The sequence below is a fragment of the Nematostella vectensis genome, chromosome 5 (assembly GCF_932526225.1).
Source record: "Nematostella vectensis chromosome 5, jaNemVect1.1, whole genome shotgun sequence".
Taxonomy (NCBI): domain Eukaryota; kingdom Metazoa; phylum Cnidaria; class Anthozoa; order Actiniaria; family Edwardsiidae; genus Nematostella; species Nematostella vectensis.
The window spans coordinates 16,425,980-16,453,608 of NC_064038.1; the positions used below are offsets into that span (position 1 = coordinate 16,425,980).

Genomic DNA, 27,629 nt, shown 5'->3' on the forward strand with positions numbered 1-27,629 from the left:
ATATATGCAAACTGCCTAGAACTCATTAGAAAGCTTGCATTTTTTTTGTTATTTTTTTCTTTATCTGAAATCAATCTCGCTGTGATCGTATAGTGGTTAGTACATTACGTAGTGGCCGCAATAACCCAGGTTCGAATCCTGGTCACGGCATCTTTTTCTACCTTACTGGTTCGTCTATTTTACCTCGTTATAATTTGATAAATGTTTATTAATTGGACTGCGTAGAAATGAATGAGTTGAAAGAATGCAGTTTTTATGTTATATTCTTCTCATTTTAGTTAGATTTCTCCTTCCTGAAAATTTATTTTCTTTGATTTAATCAAACGCGCGCAGAGTAGGGGCATGTTATTTTTGCTTTGTTTTCAAATAATTTGAAAATAAATAAACGTTTTGTCACATTTTTCTTGTTTCCAAACATTGAACCACATTTAGTCAACGTTTGCTCCTGAGAGTTCTTTTTTCTGCCAAAGATATTCTAATTCATTTGTCAATCATAGATTTCAATAATTCGGTTACTGGAACAGAAGGTTTAGATACAATTAGTTTTTTTTGCGGAAACAGATCAACATTGATTGAGAGAATCTTTGTCACTTGTGAGGGTTAGAACATTGCGTTGTGGCCGCAATAACCCAGGTTCAAATAATAGTCATGTCATTATTTATTTTAACTTTACTTGTTTGGCTGCTTTGTGTTGTCGTGTAAGCCACAATACTAAGTATTGAATCGTACATTTTCTAGAACTAAAATTTAGATATATGCAAACTGCCTAGAACTCATTGAAAGGCTTGCATGTTTTTTTCGCTATTTTGTCTTTATCTGAAATCAATCTCGCCGTGATCGTATAGTGGTTAGTACACTCCTTTCTGGCCGCAATAACTCAGGTTCGAATTCTGGTCACGGCATTTTTTTTTCAACTTTACTTGTTTGTCTTCATGTTTTTCTATAAGCCCTAATACTGAGTATGCACTCGTACCTTGTTTAAGAGCATAAGCAAAAAGCTTAGAACTCCATATGAAGCTTCCATTTATTTGTCATTTTTTCTTTATCTCAAATCAATCTCGCCGTGATCGTATACTGGTTAGTACATTGCGTTGTGGCTGCAATAACCAAGGTTCGAATAAAAGTCATGTCATTTTTTATTTAAACTTTACTTGTTTGGCTGCTTTGTGTTGTCAGGTAAGCAACAATACTCAGTATAGAATCGTACATTTTCTAAAACTAATATTTAGATTTATGCAAACTGCCTAGAACTCATTAGACAGCTTGCATTTTTTTTGTTATTTTTTTCTTTATCTGAAATCAATCTCGCTGTGATCGTATAGTGGTTAGTACATTACGTAGTGGCCGCAATAACCCAGGTTCGAATCCTGGTCACGGCATCTTTTTCTACCTTACTGGTTCGTCTATTTTACCTCATTTTAATTTGATAAATGTTTATTAATTGGACTGCGTAGAAATGAATGAGTTGAAAGAATGCAGTTTTTATGTTATATTCTTCTCATTTTAGTTAGATTTCTCCTTCCTGAAAATTTATTTTCTTTGATTTAATCAAACGCGCGCAGAGTAGGGGCATGTTATTTTTGCTTTGTTTTCAAATAATTTGAAAATAAAGAAAAGTTTTGTCACATTTTTCTTGTTTCCAAACATTGAACCACATTTAGTCAACGTTTGCTCCTGAGAGTTCTTTTTTCTGCCAAAGATATTCTAATTCATTTGTCAATCATAGATTTCAATAATTCGGTTCTCTTTTGTCCCACATTGACAAGATTTCTATTCTAAAGGGAACTCGTTGTCGTCTTTATCACGGCTAGCTTTGCGCAGTGACATTACCGTAGCTGATGAGGTCCATCCGAGGCGCGGTTATTGCTGATTGAAAACTTTTCCCAATACCCCGCGAGACGACTTGAAACATAGTCGGCTTTGCAATTTTTGTGGGCCCTGCTTAGGGCCACCATTAACAAACAAATGCAAAATAGAACATCTTTAGTAGAAAAGGCCTGGTTATTTGTGCGAGCCTTTTATGATATGTGAAAATCAATGTATTAAAAACCATAACGTGCTCTTTTTCAAGAATGCAAGATAACCGTTTTCTTGGTAGTTAATGAGAATGTTTCACAATTATGCGTTTGCAGTCAGTTCTTATTTAGAAGAAATTACAAAATAAGCAAACGGCTAAGAGCTCCTTGGAAAGCTACCTTTTATCCCTCCAATTCCTTCGGGCAAAATTTGCTCCAGCAAGCAATAATAAGAGAGTTAGGCGGCGAATAACTTTTATTGGGCTATTCAGTTTACCTTATATTCGTTTCAAATGAGGTTACTAGGTAAAATGACTATAAGAAGCAGCCCGAAATCCCGTGCGTTGTTGACTTGCTTGATCGGAAACATTCTGAATTTACTGGAACAGAAGGTTTAGATACAATTAGTTTTTTTTGCGGAAACAGATCAACATTGATTGAGAGAATCTTTGTCACTTGTGAGGGTTAGAACATTGCGTTGTGGCCGCAATAACCCAGGTTCAAATAATAGTCATGTAATTATTTATTTTAACTTTACTTGTTTGGCTGCTTTGTGTTGTCGTGTAAGCCACAATACTAAGTATTGAATCGTACATTTTCTAGAACTAAAGTTTAGATATATGCAAACTCATTAAAAAGCTTGCATTTTTTTTCGCTATTTTGTCTCTATCTGAAATCAATCTCGCCGTGATCGTATAGTGGTTAGTACACTCCTTTCTGGCCGCAATAACTCAGGTTCGAATTCTGGTCACGGCATTTTTTTTTTCAACTTCACTTGTTTGTCTTCATGTTGTTCTATAAGCCCTAATACTGAGTATGCACTCGTACCTTGTTTAAGAGCATAAGCAAAAAGCTTAGAACTCCATATGAAGCTTCCATTTATTTGTCATTTTTTCTTTATCTCAAATCAATCTCGCCGTGATCGTATACTGGTTAGTACATTGCGTTGTGGCTGCAATAACCAAGGTTCGAATAAAAGTCATGTCATTTTTTATTTAAACTTTACTTGTTTGGCTGCTTTGTGTTGTCAGGTAAGCGACAATACTCAGTATAGAATCGTACATTTTCTAAAACTAATATTTAGATATATGCAAACTGCCTAGAACTCATTAGAAAGCTTGCATTTTTTTTGTTATTTTTTTCTTTATCTGAAATCAATCTCAGATTTGTATTCCAAAGGGAACTCGTAGTCGTCCTTATCACGGCTAGCTTTGCGCAGTGGCATTACCGTATCTGATGAGGTCCATCCGAGGCGCGGTTATTGCTGATTGAAAACTTTTCCCAATACCCCGCGAGACGACTTGAAACATAGTCGGCTTTGCAATTTTTGTGGGCCCTATTTAGGGCCACCATTAACAAACAAATGCAAAATAGAACATCTTTAGTAGAAAAGGCCTGGTTATTTGTGTGAGCCTTTTCTGATATGTGAAAATCAATGTATTAAAAACCATAACGTGCTCTTTTTCAAGAATGCAAGATAACCGTTTTCTTGGTAGTTAATGAGAATGTTTCACAATTATGCGTTTGCAGTCAGTTCTTATTTAGAATAAATTACAAAATAAGCAAACGGCTAAGAGCTCCTTGGAAAGCTACCTTTTATCCCTCCAATTCCTTTGTGCAAAATTTGCTCCAGCAAGCAATAATAAGAGAGTTAGGCGGCGAATAACTTTTATTGGGCTATTCCGTTTACCTTATATTCGTTTCAAATGAGGTTACTAGGTAAAATGACTATAAGAAGCAGCCCGAAATCCCGTGCGTTGTTGACTTGCTTGATCGGAAACATTCTGAATTTACTGGAACAGAAGGTTTAGATACAATTAGTTTTTTTTGCGGAAACAGATCAACATTGATTGAGAGAATCTTTGTCACTTGTGAGGGTTAGAACATTGCGTTGTGGCCGCAATAACCCAGGTTCAAATAATAGTCATGTAATTATTTATTTTAACTTTACTTGTTTGGCTGCTTTGTGTTGTCGTGTAAGCCACAATACTAAGTATTGAATCGTACATTTTCTAGAACTAAAATTTAGATATATGCAAACTGCCTAGAACTCATTGAAAGGCTTGCATGTTTTTTTCGCTATTTTGTCTCTATCTGAAATCAATCTCGCCGTGATCGTATAGTGGTTAGTACACTCCTTTCTGGCCGCAATAACTCAGGTTCGAATTCTGTTCACGGCATCTTTTTTTTTCAACTTCACTTGTTTGTCTTCATGTTGTTCTATAAGCCCTAATACTGAGTATGCACTCGTACCTTGTTTAAGAGCATAAGCAAAAAGCTTAGAACTCCATATGAAGCTTCCATTTATTTGTCATTTTTTCTTTATCTCAAATCAATCTCGCCGTGATCGTATACTGGTTAGTACATTGCGTTGTGGCTGCAATAACCAAGGTTCGAATAAAAGTCATGTCATTTTTTATTTAAACTTTACTTGTTTGGCTGCTTTGTGTTGTCAGGTAAGCGACAATACTCAGTATAGAATCGTACATTTTCTAAAACTAATATTTAGATATATGCAAACTGCCTAGAACTCATTAGAAAGCTTGCATTTTTTTTGTTATTTTTTTCTTTATCTGAAATCAATCTCAGATTTGTATTCCAAAGGGAACTCGTAGTCGTCCTTATCACGGCTAGCTTTGCGCAGTGGCATTACCGTATCTGATGAGGTCCATCCGAGGCGCGGTTATTGCTGATTGAAAACTTTTCCAAATACCCCGCGAGACGACTTGAAACATAGTCGGCTTTGCAATTTTTGTGGGCCCTATTTAGGGCCACCATTAACAAACAAATGCAAAATAGAACATCTTTAGTAGAAAAGGCCTGGTTATTTGTGTGAGCCTTTTCTGATATGTGAAAATCAATGTATTAAAAACCATAACGTGCTCTTTTTCAAGAATGCAAGATAACCGTTTTCTTGGTAGTTAATGTGAATGTTTCACAATTATGCGTTTGCAGTCAGTTCTTATTTAGAAGAAATTACAAAATAAGCAAACGGATAAGAGCTCTTTGGAAAGCTACCTTTTATCTCTCCAATTCCTTTCGGCAAAATTTGCTCCAGCAAGCAATAATAAGAGAATTAGGCGGCGAATAACTTTTATTGGGCTATTCCGTTTACCTTATATTCGTTTCAAATGTGGTTACTAGGTAAAATGACTATAAGAAGCAACCCGAAATCCCGTGCGTTGTTGACTTGCTTGATCGGAAACATTCTGAATTTACTGGAACAAAAGGTTTATATACAATTACTTTTTTGCGGAAACAGATCAACATTGATTGAGAGAATCTTTGTCACTTGGGAGGGTTAGAACATTGCGTTGTGGCCGCAATAACCCAGGTTCAAATAATAGTCATGTCATTATTTATTTTAACTTTACTTGTTTGGCTGCATTGTGTTGTCATGTAAGCCACAATACTAAGTATTGAATCGTACATTTTCTAGAACTAAAGTTTAGATATATGCAAACTGCCTAGAACTCATTGAAAGGCTTGCATGTTTTTTTCGCTATTTTGTCTCTATCTGAAATCAATCTCGCCGTGATCGTATAGTGGTTAGTACACGCCTTTCTGGCCGCAATAACTCAGGTTCGAATTCTGGTCACGGCATTTTTTTTTTCAACTTTACTTGTTTGTCTTCATGTTGTTCTATAAGCCCTAATACTGAGTATGCACTCGTACCTTGTTTAAGAGCATAAGCAAAAAGCTTAGAACTCCATATGAAGCTTCCATTTATTTGTCATTTTTTCTTTATCTCAAATCAATCTCGCCGTGATCGTATACTGGTTAGTACATTGCGTTGTGGCTGCAATAACCAAGGTTCGAATAAAAGTCATGTCATTTTTTATTTTAACTTTACTTGTTTGGCTGCTTTGTGTTGTCAGGTAAGCCACAATACTCAGTATAGAATCGTACATTTTCTAAAACTAAAATTTAGATATATGCAAACTGCCTAGAACTCATTAGAAAGCTTGCATTTATTTGGTTATTTTTTTCTTCATCTGAAATCAATCTCGCCGTGATCGTATAGTGGTTAGTACATTACGTAGTGGCCGCAATAACCCAGGTTGGAATCCTGGTCACGGCATCTTTTTCTACCTTACTGGTTCGTCTATTTTACCTCATTTTAATTTGATAAATGTTTATTAATTGGACTGCGTAGAAATGAATGAGTTGAAAGAATGCAGTTTTTATGTTATATTCTTCTCATTTTAGTTAGATTTCTCCTTCCTGAAAATTTATTTTTTTTGATTTAATCAAACGCGCGCAGAGTAGGGGCATGTTATTTTTGCTTTGTTTTCAAATAATTTGAAAATAAAGAAAAGTTTTGTCACATTTTTCTTGTTTCCAAACATTGAACCACATTTAGTCAACGTTTGCTCCTGAGAGTTCTTTTTTCTGCCAAAGATATTCTAATTCATTTGTCAATCATAGATTTCAATAATTCGGTTCTCTTTTGTCCCACATTGACAAGATTTGTATTCTAAAGGGAACTCGTAGTCGTCTTTATCACGGCTAGCTTTGCGCAGAGACATTACCGTAGCTGATGAGGTCCATCCGAGGCGCGGTTATTGCTTATTGAAAACTTTTCCCAATACCCCGCGAGACGACTTGAAACATAGTCGGCTTTGCAATTTTTGTGGGCCCTGCTTAGGGCCACCATTAACAAACAAATGCAAAATAGAACATCTTTAGTAGAAAAGGCCTGGTTATTTGTGTGAGCCTTTTCTGATATGTGAAAATCAATGTATTAAAAACCATAACGTGCTCTTTTTCAAGAATGCAAGATAACCGTTTTCTTGGTAGTTAATGTGAATGTTTCACAATTATGCGTTTGCAGTCAGTTCTTATTTAGAAGAAATTACAAAATAAGCAAACGGCTAAGAGCTCCTTGGAAAGCTACCTTTTATCTCTCCAATTCCTTTGGGCAAAATTTGCTCCAGCAAGCAATAATAAGAGAGTTAGGCGGCGAATAACTTTTATTGGGCTATTCCGTTTACCTTATATTCGTTTCAAATGAGGTTACTAGGTAAAATGGCTATAAGAAGCAACCCGAAACACCCGTGCGTTGTTGACTTGCTTGATCGGAAACATTCTGAATTTACTGGAACAGAAGGTTTAGATACAATTAGTTTTTTTGGCGGAAACAGATCAACATTGATTGAGAGAATCTTTGTCACTTGGGAGGGTTAGAACATTGCGTTGTGGCCGCAATAACCCAGGTTCAAATAATAGTCATGTCATTATTTATTTTAACTTTACTTGTTTGGCTGCTTTGTGTTGTCGTGTAAGCCACAATACTAAGTATTGAATCGTACATTTTCTAGAACTAAAATTTAGATATATGCAAACTGCCTAGAACTCATTGAAAGGCTTGCATGTTTTTTTCGCTATTTTGTCTCTATCTGAAATCAATCTCGCCGTGATCGTATAGTGGTTAGTGCACTCCTTTCTGGCCGCAATAACTCAGGTTCGAATTCTGGTCACGGCATTTTTTTTTTCAACTTTACTTGTCTTCATGTTGTTCTAAAAGCCCTAATACTGAGAATGCACTCGTACCTTGTTTAAGAGCATAAGCAAAAAGCTTAGAACTCCATATGAAGCTTCCATTTATTTGTCATTTTTTCTTTTTCTCAAATCAATCTCGCCGTGATCGTATACTGGTTAGTGCATTGCGTTGTGGCTGCAATAACCAAGGTTCGAATAAAAGTCATGTCATTTTTTATTTAAACTTTACTTGTTTGGCTGCTTTGTGTTGTCAGGTAAGCAACAATACTCAGTATAGAATCGTACATTTTCTAAAACTAATATTTAGATATATGCAAACTGCCTAGAACTCATTAGAAAGCTTGCATTTTTTTTGTTATTTTTTTCTTTATCTGAAATCAATCTCGCTGTGATCGTATAGTGGTTAGTACATTACGTAGTGGCCGCAATAACCCAGGTTCGAATCCTGGTCACGGCATCTTTTTCTACCTTACTGGTTCGTCTATTTTACCTCATTTTAATTTGATAAATGTTTATTAATTGGACTGCGTAGAAATGAATGAGTTGAAAGAATGCAGTTTTTATGTTATATTCTTCTCATTTTAGTTAGATTTCTCCTTCCTGAAAATTTATTTTCTTTGATTTAATCAAACGCGCGCAGAGTAGGGGCATGTTATTTTTGCTTTGTTTTCAAATATTTTGAAAATAAAGAAAAGTTTTGTCACATTTTTCTTGTTTCCAAACATTGAACCACATTTAGTCAACGTTTGCTCCTGAGAGTTCTTTTTTCTGCCAAAGATATTCTAATTCATTTGTCAATCATAGATTTCAATAATTCGGTTCTCTTTTGTCCCACATTGACAAGATTTGTATTCCAAAGGGAACTCGTAGTCGTCTTTATCACGACTAGCTTTGCGCAGTGGCATTACCGTAGCTGATGAGGTCCATCCGAGGCGCGGTTATTGCTGATTGAAAACTTTTCCCAATACCCCGCGAGACGACTTGAAGCATAGTCGGCTTTGCAATTTTTGTGGGCCCTATTTAGGGCCACCATTAACAAACAAATGCAAAATAGAACATCTTTAGTAGAAAAGGCCTGGTTATTTGTGTGAGCCTTTTCTGAAATGTGAAAATCAATGTATTAAAAACCATAACGTGCTCTTTTTCAAGAATGCAAGATAACCGTTTTCTTGGTAGTTAATGTGAATGTTTCACAATTATGCGTTTGCAGTCAGTTCTTATTTAGAAGAAATTACAAAATAAGCAAACGGCTAAGAGCTCCTTGGAAAGCTACCTTTTATCTCTCCAATTCCTTTCGGCAAAATTTGCTCCAGCAAGCAATAATAAGAGAGTTAGGCGGCGAATAACTTTTATTGGGCTATTCCGTTTACCTTATATTCGTTTCAAATGAGGTTACTAGGTAAAATGGCTATAAGAAGCAACCCGAAACACCCGTGCGTTGTTGACTTGCTTGATCGGAAACATTCTGAATTTACTGGAACAGAAGGTTTAGATACAATTAGTTTTTTTGGCGGAAACAGATCAACATTGATTGAGAGAATCTTTGTCACTTGGGAGGGTTAGAACATTGCGTTGTGGCCGCAATAACCCAGGTTCAAATAATAGTCATGTCATTATTTATTTTAACTTTACTTGTTTGGCTGCTTTGTGTTGTCATGTAAGCCACAATACTAAGTATTGAATCGTACATTTTCTAGAACTAAAATTTAGATATATGCAAACTGCCTGAAACTCATTAAAAAGCTTGCATTTTTTTTCGCTATTTTGTCTCTATCTGAAATCAATCTCGCCGTGATCGTATAGTGGTTAGTACACTCCTTTCTGGCCGCAATAACTCAGGTTCGAATTCTGGTCACGGCATTTTTTTTTTCAACTTTACTTGTTTGTCTTCATGTTGTTCTATAAGCCCTAATACTGAGAATGCACTCGTACCTTGTTTAAGAGCATAAGCAAAAAGCTTAGAACTCCATATGAAGCTTCCATTTATTTGTCATTTTTTCTTTTTCTCAAATCAATCTCGCCGTGATCGTATACTGGTTAGTGCATTGCGTTGTGGCTGCAATAACCAAGGTTCGAATAAAAGTCATGTCATTTTTTATTTAAACTTTACTTGTTTGGCTGCTTTGTGTTGTCAGGTAAGCGACAATACTCAGTATAGAATCGTACATTTTCTAAAACTAATATTTAGATATATGCAAACTGCCTAGAACTCATTAGAAAGCTTGCATTTTTTTTGTTATTTTTTTCTTTATCTGAAATCAATCTCGCTGTGATCGTATAGTGGTTAGTACATTACGTAGTGGCCGCAATAACCCAGGTTCGAATCCTGGTCACGGCATCTTTTTCTACCTTACTGGTTCGTCTATTTTACCTCATTTTAATTTGATAAATGTTTATTAATTGGACTGCGTAGAAATGAATGAGTTGAAAGAATGCAGTTTTTATGTTATATTCTTCTCATTTTAGTTAGATTTATCCTTCCTGAAAATTTATTTTCTTTGATTTAATCAAACGCGCGCAGAGTAGGGGCATGTTATTTTTGCTTTGTTTTCAAATAATTTGAAAATAAAGAAAAGTTTTGTCACATTTTTCTTATTGCCAAACATTGAACCACATTTAGTCAACGTTTGCTCCTGAGAGTTCTTTTTTCTGCCAAAGATATTCTAATTCATTTGTCAATCATAGATTTCAATAATTCGGTTCTCTTTTGTCCCACATTGACAAGATTTGTATTCTAAAGGGAACTCGTAGTCGTCTTTATCACGCTAGCTTTGCGCAGTGACATTACCGTAGCTGATGAGGTCCATCCGAGGCGCGGTTATTGCTGATTGAAAACTTTTCTCAATACCCCGCTAGACGACTTGAAACATAGTCGGCTTTGAAATTTTTGTGGGCCCTGCTTAGGGCCACCATTAACAAACAAATGCAAAATAGAACATCTTTAGTAGAAAAGGCCTGGTTATTTGTGTGAGCCTTTTCTGATATGTGAAAATCAATGTATTAAAAACCATAACGTGCTCTTTTTCAAGAATGCAAGATAACCGTTTTCTTGGTAGTTAATGAGAATGTTTCACAATTATGCGTTTGCAGTCAGTTCTTATTTAGAAGAAATTACAAAATAAGCAAACGGCTAAGAGCTCCTTAAAAAGCTACCTTTTATCTCTCCAATTCCTTTGGGCAAAATTTGCTCCAGCAAGCAATAATAAGAGAGTTAGGCGGCGAATAACTTTTATTGGGCTATTCCGTTTACCTTATATTCGTTTCAAATGAGGTTACTAGGTAAAATGGCTATAAGAAGCAACCCGAAATCCCGTGCGTTGTTGACTTGCTTGATCGGAAACATTCTGAATTTACTGGAACAGAAGGTTTAGATACAATTAGTTTTTTTTGCGGAAACAGATCAACATTGATTGAGAGAATCTTTGTCACTTGGGAGGGTTAGAACATTGCGTTGTGGCCGCAATAACCCAGGTTCAAATAATAGTCATGTCATTATTTATTTTAACTTTACTTGTTTGGCTTCTTTGTGTTGTCATGTAAGCCACAATACTAAGTATTGAATCGTACATTTTCTAGAACTAAAATTTAGATATATGCAAACTGCCTAGAACTCATTGAAAGGCTTGCATGTTTTTTTCGCTATTTTGTCTCTATCTGAAATCAATCTCGCCGTGATCGTATAGTGGTTAGTACACTCCTTTCTGGCCGCAATAACTCAGGTTCGAATTCTGGTCACGGCATTTTTTTTTTCAACTTTACTTGTTTGTCTTCATGTTGTTCTATAAGCCCTAATACTGTGTATGCACTCGTACCTTGTTTAAGAGCATAAGCAAAAAGCTTAGAACTCCATATGAAGCTTCCATTTATTTGTCATTTTTTCTTTATCTCAAATCAATCTCGCCGTGATCGTATACTGGTTAGTACATTGCGTTGTGGCTGCAATAACCAAGGTTCGAATAAAAGTCATGTCATTTTTTATTTTAACTTTACTTGTTTGGATGCTTTGTGTTGTCAGGTAAGCCACAATACTCAGTATAGAATCGTACATTTTCTAAAACTAAAATTTAGATATATGCAAACTGCATAGAACTCATTAGAAAGCTTGCATTTTTTTTGTTATTTTTTTCTTCATCTGAAATCAATCTCGCCGTGATCGTATAGTGGTTAGTACATTACGTAGTGGCCGCAATAACCCAGGTTGGAATCCTGGTCACGGCATCTTTTTCTACCTTACTGGTTCGTCTATTTTTCCTCATTTTAATTTGATAAATGTTTATTAATTGGACTGCGTAGAAATGAATGTGTTGAAAGAATGCAGTTTTTATGTTATATTCTTCTCATTTTAGTTAGATTTCTCCTTCCTGAAAATTTATTTTCTTTGATTTAATCAAACGCACTCAGAGTAGGGGCATGTTATTTTTGCTTTGTTCTCAAATAATTTGAAAATAAAGAAAAGTTTTGTCACATTTTTCTTGTTTCCAAACATTGAACCACATTTAGTCAACGTTTGCTCCTGAGAGTTCTTTTTTCTGCCAAAGATATTCTAATTCATTTGTCAATCATAGATTTCAATAATTCGTTTCTCTTTTGTCCCACATTGACAAGATTTGTATTCTAAAGGGAACTCGTAGTCGTCTTTATCACGGCTAGCTTTTCGCAGTGACATCACCGTAGCTGATGAGGTCCATCCGAGGCGCGGTTATTGCTGATTGAAAACTTTTTTCAATACCCCGCGAGACGACTTGAAACATAGTCGGCTTTGCAATTTTTGTGGGCCCTACTTAGGGCCACCATTAACAAACAAATGCAAAATAGAACATCTTTAGTAGAAAAGGCCTGGATATTTGTTTGAGCCTTTTCTGATATGTGAAAATCAATGTATTAAAAACCATAACGTGCTCTTTTTCAAGAATGCAAGATAACCGTTTTCTTGGTAGTTAATGAGAATGTTTCACAATTATGCGTTTGCAGTCAGTTCTTATTTAGAAGAAATTACAAAATAAGCAAACGGCTAAGAGCTCCTTGGAAAGCTACCTTTTATCTCTCCAATTCCTTTGGGCAAAATTTGCTCCAGCAAGCAATAATAAGAGAGTTAGGCGGCGAATAACTTTTATTGGGCTATTCCGTTTACCTTATATTCGTTTCAAATGAGGTTACTAGGTAAAATGGCTATAAGAAGCAACCCGAAATCCCGTGCGTTGTTGACTTGCTTGATCGGAAACATTCTGAATTTACTGGAACAGAAGGTTTAGATACAATTAGTTTTTTTTGCGGAAACAGATCAACATTGATTGAGAGAATCTTTGTCACTTGGGAGGGTTAGAACATTGCGTTGTGGCCGCAATAACCCAGGTTCAAATAATAGTCATGTCATTATTTATTTTAACTTTACTTGTTTGGCTTCTTTGTGTTGTCATGTAAGCCACAATACTAAGTATTGAATCGTACATTTTCTAGAACTAAAATTTAGATATATGCAAACTGCCTAGAACTCATTGAAAGGCTTGCATGTTTTTTTCGCTATTTTGTCTCTATCTGAAATCAATCTCGCCGTGATCGTATAGTGGTTAGTACACTCCTTTCTGGCCGCAATAACTCAGGTTCGAATTCTGGTCACGGCATTTTTTTTTTCAACTTTACTTGTTTGTCTTCATGTTGTTCTATAAGCCCTAATACTGTGTATGCACTCGTACCTTGTTTAAGAGCATAAGCAAAAAGCTTAGAACTCCATATGAAGCTTCCATTTATTTGTCATTTTTTCTTTATCTCAAATCAATCTCGCCGTGATCGTATACTGGTTAGTACATTGCGTTGTGGCTGCAATAACCAAGGTTCGAATAAAAGTCATGTCATTTTTTATTTTAACTTTACTTGTTTGGCTGCTTTGTGTTGTCAGGTAAGCCACAATACTCAGTATAGAATCGTACATTTTCTAAAACTAAAATTTAGATATATGCAAACTGCCTAGAACTCATTAGAAAGCTTGCATTTTTTTTGTTATTTTTTTCTTCATCTGAAATCAATCTCGCCGTGATCGTATAGTGGTTAGTACATTACGTAGTGGCCGCAATAACCCAGGTTGGAATCCTGGTCACGGCATCTTTTTCTACCTTACTGGTTCGTCTATTTTTCCTCATTTTAATTTGATAAATGTTTATTAATTGGACTGCGTAGAAATGAATGTGTTGAAAGAATGCAGTTTTTATGTTATATTCTTCTCATTTTAGTTAGATTTCTCCTTCCTGAAAATTTATTTTCTTTGATTTAATCAAACGCGCGCAGAGTAGGGGCATGTTATTTTTGCTTTGTTGTCAAATAATTTGAAAATAAAGAAAAGTTTTGTCACATTTTTCTTGTTTCCAAACATTGAACCCCATTTAGTCAACGTTTGCTCCTGAGAGTTCTTTTTTCTGCCAAAGATATTCTAATTCATTTGTGAATCATAGATTTCAATAATTCGTTTCTCTTTTGTCCCACATTGACAAGATTTGTATTCTAAAGGGAACTCGTAGTCGTCTTTATCACGGCTAGCTTTGCGCAGTGACATCACCGTAGCTGATGAGGTCCATCCGAGGCGCGGTTATTGCTGATTGAAAACTTTTTTCAATACCCCGCGAGACGACTTGAAACATAGTCGGCTTTGCAATTTTTGTGGGCCCTACTTAGGGCCACCATTAACAAACAAATGCAAAATAGAACATCTTTAGTAGAAAAGGCCTGGTCATTTGTGCGAGCCTTTTCTGATATGTGAAAATCAATGTATTAAAAACCATAACGTGCTCTTTTTCAAGAATGCAAGATAACCGTTTTCTTGGTAGTTAATGAGAATGTTTCACAATTATGCGTTTGCAGTCAGTTCTTATTTAGAAGAAATTACAAAATAAGCAAACGGCTAAGAGCTCCTTGGAAAGCTACCTTTTATCCCTCCAATTCCTTTGGGCAAAATTTGCTCCAGCAAGCAAAAATAAGAGAGTTAGGCGGCGAATAACTTTTATTGGGCTATTCCGTTTACCTTATATTCGTTTCAAATGAGGTTACTAGGTAAAATGACTATAAGAAGCAGCCCGAAATCCCGTGCGTTGTTGACTTGCTTGATCGGAAGCATTCTGAATTTACTGGAACAGAAGGTTTAGATACAATTAGTTTTTTTTGCGGAAACAGATCAACATTGATTGAGAGAATCTTTGTCACTTGTGAGGGTTAGAACATTGCGTTGTGGCCGCAATAACCCAGGTTCAAATAATAGTCATGTAATTATTTATTTTAACTTTACTTGTTTGGCTGCTTTGTGTTGTCGTGTAAGCCACAATACTAAGTATTGAATCGTACATTTTCTAGAACTAAAATTTAGACATATGCAAACTCATTAAAAAGCTTGCATTTTTTTTCGCTATTTTGTCTCTATCTGAAATCAATCTCGCCGTGATCGTATAGTGGTTAGTACACTCCTTTCTGGCCGCAATAACTCAGGTTCGAATTCTGGTCACGGCATTTTTTTTTTCAACTTCACTTGTTTGTCTTCATGTTGTTCTATAAGCCCTAATACTGAGTATGCACTCGTACCTTGTTTAAGAGCATAAGCAAAAAGCTTAGAACTCCATATGAAGCTTCCATTTATTTGTCGTTTTTTCTTTATCTCAAATCAATCTCGCCGTGATCGTATACTGGTTAGTACATTGCGTTGTGGCTGCAATAACCAAGGTTCGAATAAAAGTCATGTCATTTTTTATTTAAACTTTACTTGTTTGGCTGCTTTGTGTTGTCAGGTAAGCGACAATACTCAGTATAGAATCGTACATTTTCTAAAACTAATATTTAGATATATGCAAACTGCCTAGAACTGATTAGAAAGCTTGCATTTTTTTTGTTATTTTTTTCTTTATCTGAAATCAATCTCAGATTTGTATTCCAAAGGGAACTCGTAGTCGTCCTTATCACGGCTAGCTTTGCGCAGTGGCATTACCGTATCTGATGAGGTCCATCCGAGGCGCGGTTATTGCTGATTGAAAACTTTTCCCAATACCCCGCGAGACGACTTGAAACATAGTCGGCTTTGCAATTTTTGTGGGCCCTATTTAGGGCCACCATTAACAAACAAATGCAAAATAGAACATCTTTAATAGAAAAGGCCTGGTTATTTGTGTGAGCCTTTTCTGATATGTGAAAATCAATGTATTAAAAACCATAACGTGCTCTTTTTCAAGAATGCAAGATAACCGTTTTCTTGGTAGTTAATGAGAATGTTTCACAATTATGCGTTTGCAGTCAGTTCTTATTTAGAATAAATTACAAAATAAGCAAACGGCTAAGAGCTCCTTGGAAAGCTACCTTTTATCCCTCCAATTCCTTTGTGCAAAATTTGCTCCAGCAAGCAATAATAAGAGAGTTAGGCGGCGAATAACTTTTATTGGGCTATTCCGTTTACCTTATATTCGTTTCAAATGAGGTTACTAGGTAAAATGACTATAAGAAGCAGCCCGAAATCCCGTGCGTTGTTGACTTGCTTGATCGGAAACATTCTGAATTTACTGGAACAGAAGGTTTAGATACAATTAGTTTTTTTGCGGAAACAGATCAACATTGATTGAGAGAATCTTTGTCACTTGTGAGGGTTAGAACATTGCGTTGTGGCCGCAATAACCCAGGTTCAAATAATAGTCATGTCATTATTTATTTTAACTTTACTTGTTTGGCTGCTTTGTGTTGTCGTGTAAGCCACAATACTAAGTATTGAATCGTACATTTTCTAGAACTAAAATTTAGATATATGCAAACTGCCTAGTACTCATTGAAAGGCTTGCATGTTTTTTTCGCTATTTTGTCTCTATCTGAAATCAATCTCGCCGTGATCGTATAGTGGTTAGTACACTCCTTTCTGGCCGCAATAACTCAGGTTCGAATTCTGGTCACGGCATTTTTTTTTCAACTTCACTTGTTTGTCTTCATGTTGTTCTATAAGCCCTAATACTGAGTATGCACTCGTACCTTGTTTAAGAGCATAAGCAAAAAGCTTAGAACTCCATATGAAGCTTCCATTTATTTGTCATTTTTTCTTTATCTCAAATCAATCTCGCCGTGATCGTATACTGGTTAGTACATTGCGTTGTGGCTGCAATAACCAAGGTTCGAATAAAAGTCATGTCATTTTTTATTTAAACTTTACTTGTTTGGCTGCTTTGTGTTGTCAGGTAAGCGACAATACTCAGTATAGAATCGTACATTTTCTAAAACTAATATTTAGATATATGCAAACTGCCTAGAACTCATTAGAAAGCTTGCATTTTTTAGTTATTTTTTTCTTTATCTGAAATCAATCTCGCTGTGATCGTATAGTGGTTAGTACATTACGTAGTGGCCGCAATAACCCAGGTTCGAATCCTGGTCACGGCATCTTTTTCTACCTTACTGGTTCGTCTATTTTACCTCGTTATAATTTGATAAATGTTTATTAATTGGACTGCGTAGAAATGAATGCGTTGAAAGAATGCAGTTTTTATGTTATATTCTTCTCATTTTAGTTAGATTTCTCCTTCCTGAAAATTTATTTTCTTTGATTTAATCAAACGCGCGCAGAGTAGGGGCATGTTATTTTTGCTTTGTTTTCAAATAATTTGAAAATAAAGAAAAGTTTTGTCACATTTTTCTTGTTTCCAAACATTGAACCACATTTAGTCAACGTTTGCTCCTGAGAGTTCTTTTTTCTGCCAAAGATATTCTAATTCATTTGTCAATCATAGATTTCAATAATTCGGTTCTCTTTTGTCCCACATTGACAAGATTTGTATTCCAAAGGGAACTCGTAGTCGTCCTTATCACGGCTAGCTTTGCGCAGTGGCATTACCGTAGCTGATGAGGTCCATCCGAGGCGCGGTTATTGCTGATTGAAAACTTTTCCCAATACCCCGCGAGACGACTTGAAACATAGTCGGCTTTGCAATTTTTGTGGGCCCTATTTAGGGCCACCATTAACAAACAAATGCAAAATAGAACATCTTTAGTAGAAAAGGCCTGGTTATTTGTGTGAGCCTTTTCTGATATGTGAAAATCAATGTATTAAAAACCATAACGTGCTCTTTTTCAAGAATGCAAGATAACCGTTTTCTTGGTAGTTAATGAGAATGTTTCACAATTATGCGTTTGCAGTCAGTTCTTATTTAGAAGAAATTACAAAATAAGCAAACGGCTAAGAGCTCCTTGGAAAGCTACCTTTTATCTCTCCAATTCCTTTGGGCAAAATTTGCTCCAGCAAGCAATAATAAGAGAGTTAGGCGGCGAATAACTTTTATTGGGCTATTCCGTTTACCTTATATTCGTTTCAAATGAGGTTACTAGGTAAAATGACTATAAGAAGCAGCCCGAAATCCCGTGCGTTGTTGACTTGCTTGATCGGAAACATTCTGAATTTACTGGAACAGAAGGTTTAGATACAATTAGTTTTTTTTTGCGGAAACAGATCAACATTGATTGAGAGAATCTTTGTCACTTGTGAGGGTTAGAACATTGCGTTGTGGCCGCAATAACCCAGGTTCAAATAATAGTCATGTCATTATTTATTTTAACTTTACTTGTTTGGCTGCTTTGTGTTGTCGTGTAAGCCACAATACTAAGTATTGAATCTTACATTTTCTAGAACTAAAATTTAGATATATGCAAACTGCCTAGAACTCATTGAAAGGCTTGCATGTTTTTTTCGCTATTTTGTCTCTATCTGAAATCAATCTCGCCGTGATCGTATAGTGGTTAGTACACTCCTTTCTGGCCGCAATAACTCAGGTTCGAATTCTGGTCACGGCATTTTTTTTTTCAACTTTACTTGTTTGTCTTCATGTTGTTCTATAAGCCCTAATACTGAGTATGCACTCGTACCTTGTTTAAGAGCATAAGCAAAAAGCTTAGAACTCCATATGAAGCTTCCATTTATTTGTCATTTTTTCTTTATCTCAAATCAATCTCGCCGTGATCGTATACTGGTTAGTACATTGCGTTGTGGCTGCAATAACCAAGGTTCGAATAAAAGTCATGTCATTTTTTATTTAAACTTTACTTGTTTGGCTGCTTTGTGTTGTCAGGTAAGCGACAATACTCAGTATAGAATCGTACATTTTCTAAAACTAATATTTAGATATATGCAAACTGCCTAGAACTCATTAGAAAGCTTGCATTTTTTTTGTTATTTTTTTCTTTATCTGAAATCAATCTCGCTGTGATCGTATAGTGGTTAGTACATTACGTAGTGGCCGCAATAACCCAGGTTCGAATCCTGGTCACGGCATCTTTTTCTACCTTACTGGTTCGTCTATTTTACCTCGTTATAATTTGATAAATGTTTATTAATTGGACTGCGTAGAAATGAATGAGTTGAAAGAATGCAGTTTTTATGTTATATTCTTCTCATTTTAGTTAGATTTCTCCTTCCTGAAAATTTATTTTCTTTGATTTAATCAAACGCGCGCAGAGTAGGGGCATGTTATTTTTGCTTTGTTTTCAAATAATTTGAAAATAAAGAAACGTTTTGTCACATTTTTCTTGTTTCCAAACATTGAACCACATTTAGTCAACGTTTGCTCCTGAGAGTTCTTTTTTCTGCCAAAGATATTCTAATTCATTTGTCAATCATAGATTTCAATAATTCGGTTACTGGAACAGAAGGTTTAGATACAATTCGTTTTTTTTGCGGAAACAGATCAACATTGATTGAGAGAATCTTTGTCACTTGTGAGGGTTAGAACATTGCGTTGTGGCCGCAATAACCCAGGTTCAAATAATAGTCATGTCATTATTTATTTTAACTTTACTTGTTTGGCTGCTTTGTGTTGTCGTGTAAGCCACAATACTAAGTATTGAATCGTACATTTTCTAGAACTAAAATTTAGATATATGCAAACTGCCTAGAACTCATTGAAAGGCTTGCATGTTTTTTTCGCTATTTTGTCTCTATCTGAAATCAATCTCGCCGTGATCGTATAGTGGTTAGTACACTCCTTTCTGGCCGCAATAACTCAGGTTCGAATTCTGGTCACGGCATTTTTTTTTCAACTTTACTTGTTTGTCTTCATGTTTTTCTATAAGCCCTAATACTGAGTATGCACTCGTACCTTGTTTAAGAGCATAAGCAAAAAGCTTAGAACTCCATATGAAGCTTCCATTTATTTGTCATTTTTTCTTTATCTCAAATCAATCTCGCCGTGATCGTATACTGGTTAGTACATTGCGTTGTGGCCGCAATAACCCAGGTTCAAATAATAGTCATGTCATTATTTATTTTAACTTTACTTGTTTGGCTGCTTTGTGTTGTCGTGTAAGCCACAATACTAAGTATTGAATCGTACATTTTCTAGAACTAAAATTTAGATATATGCAAACTGCCTAGAACTCATTGAAAGGCTTGCATGTTTTTTTCGCTATTTTGTCTCTATCTGAAATCAATCTCGCCGTGATCGTATAGTGGTTAGTACACTCCTTTCTGGCCGCAATAACTCAGGTTCGAATTCTGGTCACGGCATTTTTTTTTCAACTTCACTTGTTTGTCTTCATGTTGTTCTATAAGCCCTAATACTGAGTATGCACTCGTACCTTGTTTAAGAGCATAAGCAAAAAGCTTAGAACTCCATATGAAGCTTCCATTTATTTGTCATTTTTTCTTTATCTCAAATCAATCTCGCCGTGATCGTATACTGGTTAGTACATTGCGTTGTGGCTGCAATAACCAAGGTTCGAATAAAAGTCATGTCATTTTTTATTTAAACTTTACTTGTTTGGCTGCTTTGTGTTGTCAGGTAAGCGACAATACTCAGTATAGAATCGTACATTTTCTAAAACTAATATTTAGATATATGCAAACTGCCTAGAACTCATTAGAAAGCTTGCATTTTTTAGTTATTTTTTTCTTTATCTGAAATCAATCTCGCTGTGATCGTATAGTGGTTAGTACATTACGTAGTGGCCGCAATAACCAAGGTTCGAATCCTGGTCACGGCATCTTTTTCTACCTTACTGGTTCGTCTATTCTACCTCGTTATAATTTGATAAATGTTTATTAATTGGACTGCGTAGAAATGAATGAGTTGAAAGAATGCAGTTTTTATGTTATATTCTTCCCATTTTAGTTAGATTTCTCCTTCCTGAAAATTTATTTTCTTTGATTTAATCAAACGCGCGCAGAGTAGGGGCATGTTATTTTTGCTTTTTTTTTCAAATAATTTGAAAATAAATAAAAGTTTTGTCACATTTTTCTTGTTTCCAAACATTGAATCTCATTTAGTCAACGTTTGCTCCTGAGAGTTCTTTTTTCTGCCAAAGATATTCTAATTCATTTGTCAATCATAGATTTCAATAATTCGGTTCTCTTTTGTCCCACATTGACAAGATTTGTATTCCAAAGGGAACTCGTAGTCGTCTTTATCACGGCTAGCTTTGCGCAGTGGCATTACCGTAGCTGATGAGGTCCATCCGAGGCGCGGTTATTGCTGATTGAAAACTTTTCCCAATACCCCGCGAGACGACTTGAAGCATAGTCAGCTTTGCAATTTTTGTGGGCCCTATTTAGGGCCACCATTAACAAACAAATGCAAAATAGAACATCTTTAGTAGAAAAGGCCTGGTTATTTGTGTGAGCCTTTTCTGAAATGTGAAAATCAATGTATTAAAAACCATAACGTGCTTTTTTTCAAGAATGCAAGATAACCGTTTTCTTGGTAGTTAATGTGAATGTTTCACAATTATGCGTTTGCAGTCAGTTCTTATTTAGAAGAAATTACAAAATAAGCAAACGGATAAGAGCTCTTTGGAAAGCTACCTTTTATCTCTCCAATTCCTTTCGGCAAAATTTGCTCCAGCAAGCAATAATAAGAGAATTAGGCGGCGAATAACTTTTATTGGGCTATTCCGTTTACCTTATATTCGTTTCAAATGTGGTTACTAGGTAAAATGACTATAAGAAGCAACCCGAAATCCCGTGCGTTGTTGACTTGCTTGATCGGAAACATTCTGAATTTACTGGAACAGAAGGTTTATATACAATTACTTTTTTGCGGAAACAGATCAACATTGATTGAGAGAATCTTTGTCACTTGGGAGGGTTAGAACATTGCGTTGTGGCCGCAATAACCCAGGTTCAAATAATAGTCATGTCATTATTTATTTTAACTTTACTTGTTTGGCTGCATTGTGTTGTCATGTAAGCCACAATACTAAGTATTGAATCGTACATTTTCTAGAACTAAAGTTTAGATATATGCAAACTGCCTAGAACTCATTGAAAGGCTTGCATGTTTTTTTCGCTATTTTGTCTCTATCTGAAATCAATCTCGCCGTGATCGTATAGTGGTTAGTACACGCCTTTCTGGCCGCAATAACTCAGGTTCGAATTCTGGTCACGGCATTTTTTTTTCAACTTTACTTGTTTGTCTTCATGTTGTTCTATAAGCCCTAATACTGAGTATGCACTCGTACCTTGTTTAAGAGCATAAGCAAAAAGCTTAGAACTCCATATGAAGCTTCCATTTATTTGTCATTTTTTCTTTATCTCAAATCAATCTCGCCGTGATCGTATACTGGTTAGTACATTGCGTTGTGGCTGCAATAACCAAGGTTCGAATAAAAGTCATGTCATTTTTTATTTTAACTTTACTTGTTTGGCTGCTTTGTGTTGTCAGGTAAGCCACAATACTCAGTATAGAATCGTACATTTTCTAAAACTAAAATTTAGATATATGCAAACTGCCTAGAACTCATTAGAAAGCTTGCATTTATTTGGTTATTTTTTTCTTCATCTGAAATCAATCTCGCCGTGATCGTATAGTGGTTAGTACATTACGTAGTGGCCGCAATAACCCAGGTTCGAATCCTGGTCACGGCATCTTTTTCTACCTTACTGGTTCGTCTATTTTACCTCATTTTAATTTGATAAATGTTTATTAATTGGACTGCGTAGAAATGAATGAGTTGAAAGAATGCAGTTTTTATGTTATATTCTTCTCATTTTAGTTAGATTTCTCCTTCCTGAAAATTTATTTTCTTTGATTTAATCAAACGCGCGCAGAGTAGGGGCATGTTATTTTTGCTTTGTTTTCAAATAATTTGAAAATAAAGAAACGTTTTGTCACATTTTTCTTGTTTCCAAACATTGAACCACATTTAGTCAACGTTTGCTCCTGAGAGTTCTTTTTTCTGCCAAAGATATTCTAATTCATTTGTCAATCATAGATTTCAATAATTCGGTTCTCTTTTGTCCCACATTGACAAGATTTGTATTCTAAAGGGAACTCGTAGTCGTCTTTATCACGGCTAGCTTTGCGCAGTGACATTACCGTAGCTGATGAGGTCCATCCGAGGCGCGGTTATTGCTTATTGAAAACTTTTCCCAATACCCCGCGAGACGACTTGAAACATAGTCGGCTTTGCAATTTTTGTGGGCCCTGCTTAGGGCCACCATTAACAAACAAATGCAAAATAGAACATCTTTAGTAGAAAAGGCCTGGTTATTTGTGTGAGCCTTTTCTGATATGTGAAAATCAATGTATTAAAAACCATAACGTGCTCTTTTTCAAGAATGCAAGATAACCGTTTTCTTGGTAGTTAATGTGAATGTTTCACAATTATGCGTTTGCAGTCAGTTCTTATTTAGAAGAAATTACAAAATAAGCAAACGGCTACGAGCTCCTTGGAAAGCTACCTTTTATCTCTCCAATTCCTTTCGGCAAAATTTGCTCCAGCAAGCAATAATAAGAGAGTAAGGCGGCGAATAACTTTTATTGGGCTATTCCGTTTACCTTATATTCGTTTCAAATGAGGTTACTAGGTAAAATGGCTATAAGAAGCAACCCGAAACACCCGTGCGTTGTTGACTTGCTTGATCGGAAACATTCTGAATTTACTGGAACAGAAGGTTTAGATACAATTAGTTTTTTTGGCGGAAACAGATCAACATTGATTGAGAGAATCTTTGTCACTTGGGAGGGTTAGAACATTGCGTTGTGGCCGCAATAACCCAGGTTCAAATAATAGTCATGTCATTATTTATTTTAACTTTACTTGTTTGGCTGCTTTGTGTTGTCGTGTAAGCCACAATACTAAGTATTGAATCGTACATTTTCTAGAACTAAAATTTAGATATATGCAAACTGCCTAGAACTCATTGAAAGGCTTGCATGTTTTTTTCGCTATTTTGTCTCTATCTGAAATCAATCTCGCCGTGATCGTATAGTGGTTAGTGCACTCCTTTCTGGCCGCAATAACTCAGGTTCGAATTCTGGTCACGGCATTTTTTTTTTCAACTTTACTTGTTTGTCTTCATGTTGTTCTATAAGCCCTAATACTGAGAATGCACTCGTACCTTGTTTAAGAGCATAAGCAAAAAGCTTAGAACTCCATATGAAGCTTCCATTTATTTGTCATTTTTTCTTTTTCTCAAATCAATCTCGCCGTGATCGTATACTGGTTAGTGCATTGCGTTGTGGCTGCAATAACCAAGGTTCGAATAAAAGTCATGTCATTTTTTATTTAAACTTTACTTGTTTGGCTGCTTTGTGTTGTCAGGTAAGCAACAATACTCAGTATAGAATCGTACATTTTCTAAAACTAATATTTAGATATATGCAAACTGCCTAGAACTCATTAGAAAGCTTGCATTTTTTTTGTTATTTTTTTCTTTATCTGAAATCAATCTCGCTGTGATCGTATAGTGGTTAGTACATTACGTAGTGGCCGCAATAACCCAGGTTCGAATCCTGGTCACGGCATCTTTTTCTACCTTACTGGTTTGTCTATTTTACCTCATTTTAATTTGATAAATGTTTATTAATTGGACTGCGTAGAAATGAATGAGTTGAAAGAATGCAGTTTTTATGTTATATTTTTCTCATTTTAGTTAGATTTCTCCTTCCTGAAAATTTATTTTCTTTGATTTAATCAAACGCACGCAGAGTAGGGGCATGTTATTTTTGCTTTGTTTTCAAATATTTTGAAAATAAAGAAAAGTTTTGTCACATTTTTCTTGTTTCCAAACATTGAACCACATTTAGTCAACGTTTGCTCCTGAGAGTTCTTTTTTCTGCCAAATATATTCTAATTCATTTGTCAATCATAGATTTCAATAATTCGGTTCTCTTTTGTCCCACATTGACAAGATTTGTATTCCAAAGGGAACTTGTAGTCGTCTTTATCACGACTAGCTTTGCGCAGTGGCATTACCGTAGCTGATGAGGTCCATCCGAGGCGCGGTTATTGCTGATTGAAAACTTTTCCCAATACCCCGCGAGACGACTTGAAGCATAGTCGGCTTTGCAATTTTTGTGGGCCCTATTTAGGGCCACCATTAACAAACAAATGCAAAATAGAACATCTTTAGTAGAAAAGGCCTGGTTATTTGTGTGAGCCTTTTCTGATATGTGAAAATCAATGTATTAAAAACCATAACGTGCTCTTTTTCAAGAATGCAAGATAACCGTTTTCTTGGTAGTTAATGTGAATGTTTCACAATTATGCGTTTGCAGTCAGTTCTTATTTAGAAGAAATTACAAAATAAGCAAACGGCTAAGAGCTCCTTGGAAAGCTACCTTTTATCTCTCCAATTCCTTTCGGCAAAATTTGCTCCAGCAAGCAATAATAAGAGAGTTAGGCGGCGAATAACTTTTATTGGGCTATTCCGTTTACCTTATATTCGTTTCAAATGAGGTTACTAGGTAAAATGGCTATAAGAAGCAACCCGAAACACCCGTGCGTTGTTGACTTGCTTGATCGGAAACATTCTGAATTTACTGGAACAGAAGGTTTAGATACAATTAGTTTTTTTGGCGGAAACAGATCAACATTGATTGAGAGAATCTTTGTCACTTGGGAGGGTTAGAACATTGCGTTGTGGCCGCAATAACCCAGGTTCAAATAATAGTCATGTCATTATTTATTTTAACTTTACTTGTTTGGCTGCTTTGTGTTGTCATGTAAGCCACAATACTAAGTATTGAATCGTACATTTTCTAGAACTAAAATTTAGATATATGCAAACTGCTTGAAACTCATTAAAAAGCTTGCATTTTTTTTCGCTATTTTGTCTCTATCTGAAATCAATCTCGCCGTGATCGTATAGTGGTTAGTACACTCCTTTCTGGCCGCAATAACTCAGGTTCGAATTCTGGTCACGGCATTTTTTTTTTCAACTTCACTTGTTTGTCTTCATGTTGTTCTATAAGCCCTAATACTGAGTATGCACTCGTACCTTGTTTAAGAGCATAAGCAAAAAGCTTAGAACTCCATATGAAGCTTCCATTTATTTGTCATTTTTTCTTTTTCTCAAATCAATCTCGCCGTGATCGTATACTGGTTAGTACATTGCGTTGTGGCTGCAATAACCAAGGTTCGAATAAAAGTCATGTCATTTTTTATTTAAACTTTACTTGTTTGGCTGCTTTGTGTTGTCAGGTAAGCAACAATACTCAGTATAGAATCGTACATTTTCTAAAACTAATATTTAGATATATGCAAACTGCCTAGAACTCATTAGAAAGCTTGCATTTTTTTTGTTATTTTTTTCTTTATCTGAAATCAATCTCGCTGTGATCGTATAGTGGTTAGTACATTACGTAGTGGCCGCAATAACCCAGGTTCGAATCCTGGTCACGGCATCTTTTTCTACCTTACTGGTTCGTCTATTTTACCTCATTTTAATTTGATAAATGTTTATTAATTGGACTGCGTAGAAATGAATGAGTTGAAAGAATGCAGTTTTTATGTTATATTCTTCTCATTTTAGTTAGATTTCTCCTTCCTGAAAATTTATTTTCTTTGATTTAATCAAACGCGCGCAGAGTAGGGGCATGTTATTTTTGCTTTGTTTTCAAATAATTTGAAAATAAAGAAAAGTTTTGTCACATTTTTCTTATTTCCAAACATTGAACCACATTTAGTCAACGTTTGCTCCTGAGAGTTCTTTTTTCTGCCAAAGATATTCTAATTCATTTGTCAATCATAGATTTCAATAATTCGGTTCTCTTTTGTCCCACATTGATAAGATTTGTATTCTAAAGGGAACTCGTAGTCGTCTTTATCACGGCTAGCGTTGCGCAGTGACATTACCGTAGCTGATGAGGTCCATCCGAGGCGCGGTTATTGCTGATTGAAAACTTTTCCCAATACCCCGCTAGACGACTTGAAACATAGTCGGCTTTGAAATTTTTGTGGGCCCTGCTTAGGGCCACCATTAACAAACAAATGCAAAATAGAACATCTTTAGTAGAAAAGGCCTGGTTATTTGTGTGAGCCTTTTCTGATATGTGAAAATCAATGTATTAAAAACCATAACGTGCTCTTTTTCAAGAATGCAAGATAACCGTTTTCTTGGTAGTTAATGAGAATGTTTCACAATTATGCGTTTGCAGTCAGTTCTTATTTAGAAGAAATTACAAAATAAGCAAACGGCTACGAGCTCCTTGGAAAGCTACCTTTTATCTCTCCAATTCCTTTGGGCAAAATTTGCTCCAGCAAGCAATAATAAGAGAGTTAGGCGGCGAATAACTTTTATTGGGCTATTCCGTTTACCTTATATTCGTTTCAAATGAGGTTACTAGGTAAAATGGCTATAAGAAGCAACCCGAAATCCCGTGCGTTGTTGACTTGCTTGATCGGAAACATTCTGTTTTTACTGGAACAGAAGGTTTAGATACAATTAGTTTTTTTTGCGGAAACAGATCAACATTGATTGAGAGAATCTTTGTCACTTGGGAGGGTTAGAACATTGCGTTGTGGCCGCAATAACCCAGGTTCAAATAATAGTCATGTCATTATTTATTTTAACTTTACTTGTTTGGCTGCTTTGTGTTGTCATGTAAGCCACAATACTAAGTATTGAATCGTACATTTTCTAGAACTAAAATTTAGATATATGCAAACTGCCTAGAACTCATTGAAAGGCTTGCATGTTTTTTTCGCTATTTTGTCTCTATCTGAAATCAATCTCGCCGTGATCGTATAGTGGTTAGTACATTGCGTTGTGGCTGCAATAACCAAGGTTCGAATAAAAGTCATGTCATTTTTTATTTTAACTTTACTTGTTTGGCTGCTTTGTGTTGTCAGGTAAGCCACAATACTCAGTATAGAATCGTACATTTTCTAAAACTA

At 35.6% G+C, this 27,629-nt stretch overlaps 14 non-coding genes across 14 annotated transcripts; all 14 read left to right on the top strand.

Moving 5' to 3' along the window:
- The first annotated feature begins 1,809 nt into the window (after positions 1-1,809).
- LOC125567143 lies at positions 1,810-1,948 on the top strand. Its single transcript, XR_007311667.1, has one exon. It is a non-coding gene; the product is annotated as a U4 spliceosomal RNA (small nuclear RNA).
- A 1,274-nt stretch (positions 1,949-3,222) lies between these two features.
- Positions 3,223-3,361, top strand: LOC125567127. The gene has a single exon (XR_007311651.1). It is a non-coding gene; the product is annotated as a U4 spliceosomal RNA (small nuclear RNA).
- Positions 3,362-4,647: 1,286 nt separating this feature from the next.
- On the top strand, positions 4,648-4,786 carry LOC125567148. The gene has a single exon (XR_007311672.1). It is a non-coding gene; the product is annotated as a U4 spliceosomal RNA (small nuclear RNA).
- Positions 4,787-6,526: 1,740 nt separating this feature from the next.
- Positions 6,527-6,665, top strand: LOC125567157. Its single transcript, XR_007311681.1, has one exon. It is a non-coding gene; the product is annotated as a U4 spliceosomal RNA (small nuclear RNA).
- A 1,739-nt stretch (positions 6,666-8,404) lies between these two features.
- LOC125567106 lies at positions 8,405-8,543 on the top strand. Its single transcript, XR_007311630.1, has one exon. It is a non-coding gene; the product is annotated as a U4 spliceosomal RNA (small nuclear RNA).
- Positions 8,544-10,284: 1,741 nt separating this feature from the next.
- Positions 10,285-10,423, top strand: LOC125567179. The gene has a single exon (XR_007311703.1). It is a non-coding gene; the product is annotated as a U4 spliceosomal RNA (small nuclear RNA).
- Positions 10,424-12,165: 1,742 nt separating this feature from the next.
- On the top strand, positions 12,166-12,304 carry LOC125567180. The gene has a single exon (XR_007311704.1). It is a non-coding gene; the product is annotated as a U4 spliceosomal RNA (small nuclear RNA).
- Positions 12,305-14,046: 1,742 nt separating this feature from the next.
- LOC125567162 lies at positions 14,047-14,185 on the top strand. Its single transcript, XR_007311686.1, has one exon. It is a non-coding gene; the product is annotated as a U4 spliceosomal RNA (small nuclear RNA).
- Positions 14,186-15,459: 1,274 nt separating this feature from the next.
- On the top strand, positions 15,460-15,598 carry LOC125567128. The gene has a single exon (XR_007311652.1). It is a non-coding gene; the product is annotated as a U4 spliceosomal RNA (small nuclear RNA).
- A 1,739-nt stretch (positions 15,599-17,337) lies between these two features.
- On the top strand, positions 17,338-17,476 carry LOC125567102. Its single transcript, XR_007311625.1, has one exon. It is a non-coding gene; the product is annotated as a U4 spliceosomal RNA (small nuclear RNA).
- Positions 17,477-20,926: 3,450 nt separating this feature from the next.
- On the top strand, positions 20,927-21,065 carry LOC125567123. Its single transcript, XR_007311646.1, has one exon. It is a non-coding gene; the product is annotated as a U4 spliceosomal RNA (small nuclear RNA).
- A 1,739-nt stretch (positions 21,066-22,804) lies between these two features.
- LOC125567152 lies at positions 22,805-22,943 on the top strand. Its single transcript, XR_007311676.1, has one exon. It is a non-coding gene; the product is annotated as a U4 spliceosomal RNA (small nuclear RNA).
- A 1,743-nt stretch (positions 22,944-24,686) lies between these two features.
- LOC125567107 lies at positions 24,687-24,825 on the top strand. The gene has a single exon (XR_007311631.1). It is a non-coding gene; the product is annotated as a U4 spliceosomal RNA (small nuclear RNA).
- Positions 24,826-26,567: 1,742 nt separating this feature from the next.
- On the top strand, positions 26,568-26,706 carry LOC125567186. Its single transcript, XR_007311710.1, has one exon. It is a non-coding gene; the product is annotated as a U4 spliceosomal RNA (small nuclear RNA).
- The last annotated feature ends 923 nt before the right edge of the window (positions 26,707-27,629 follow it).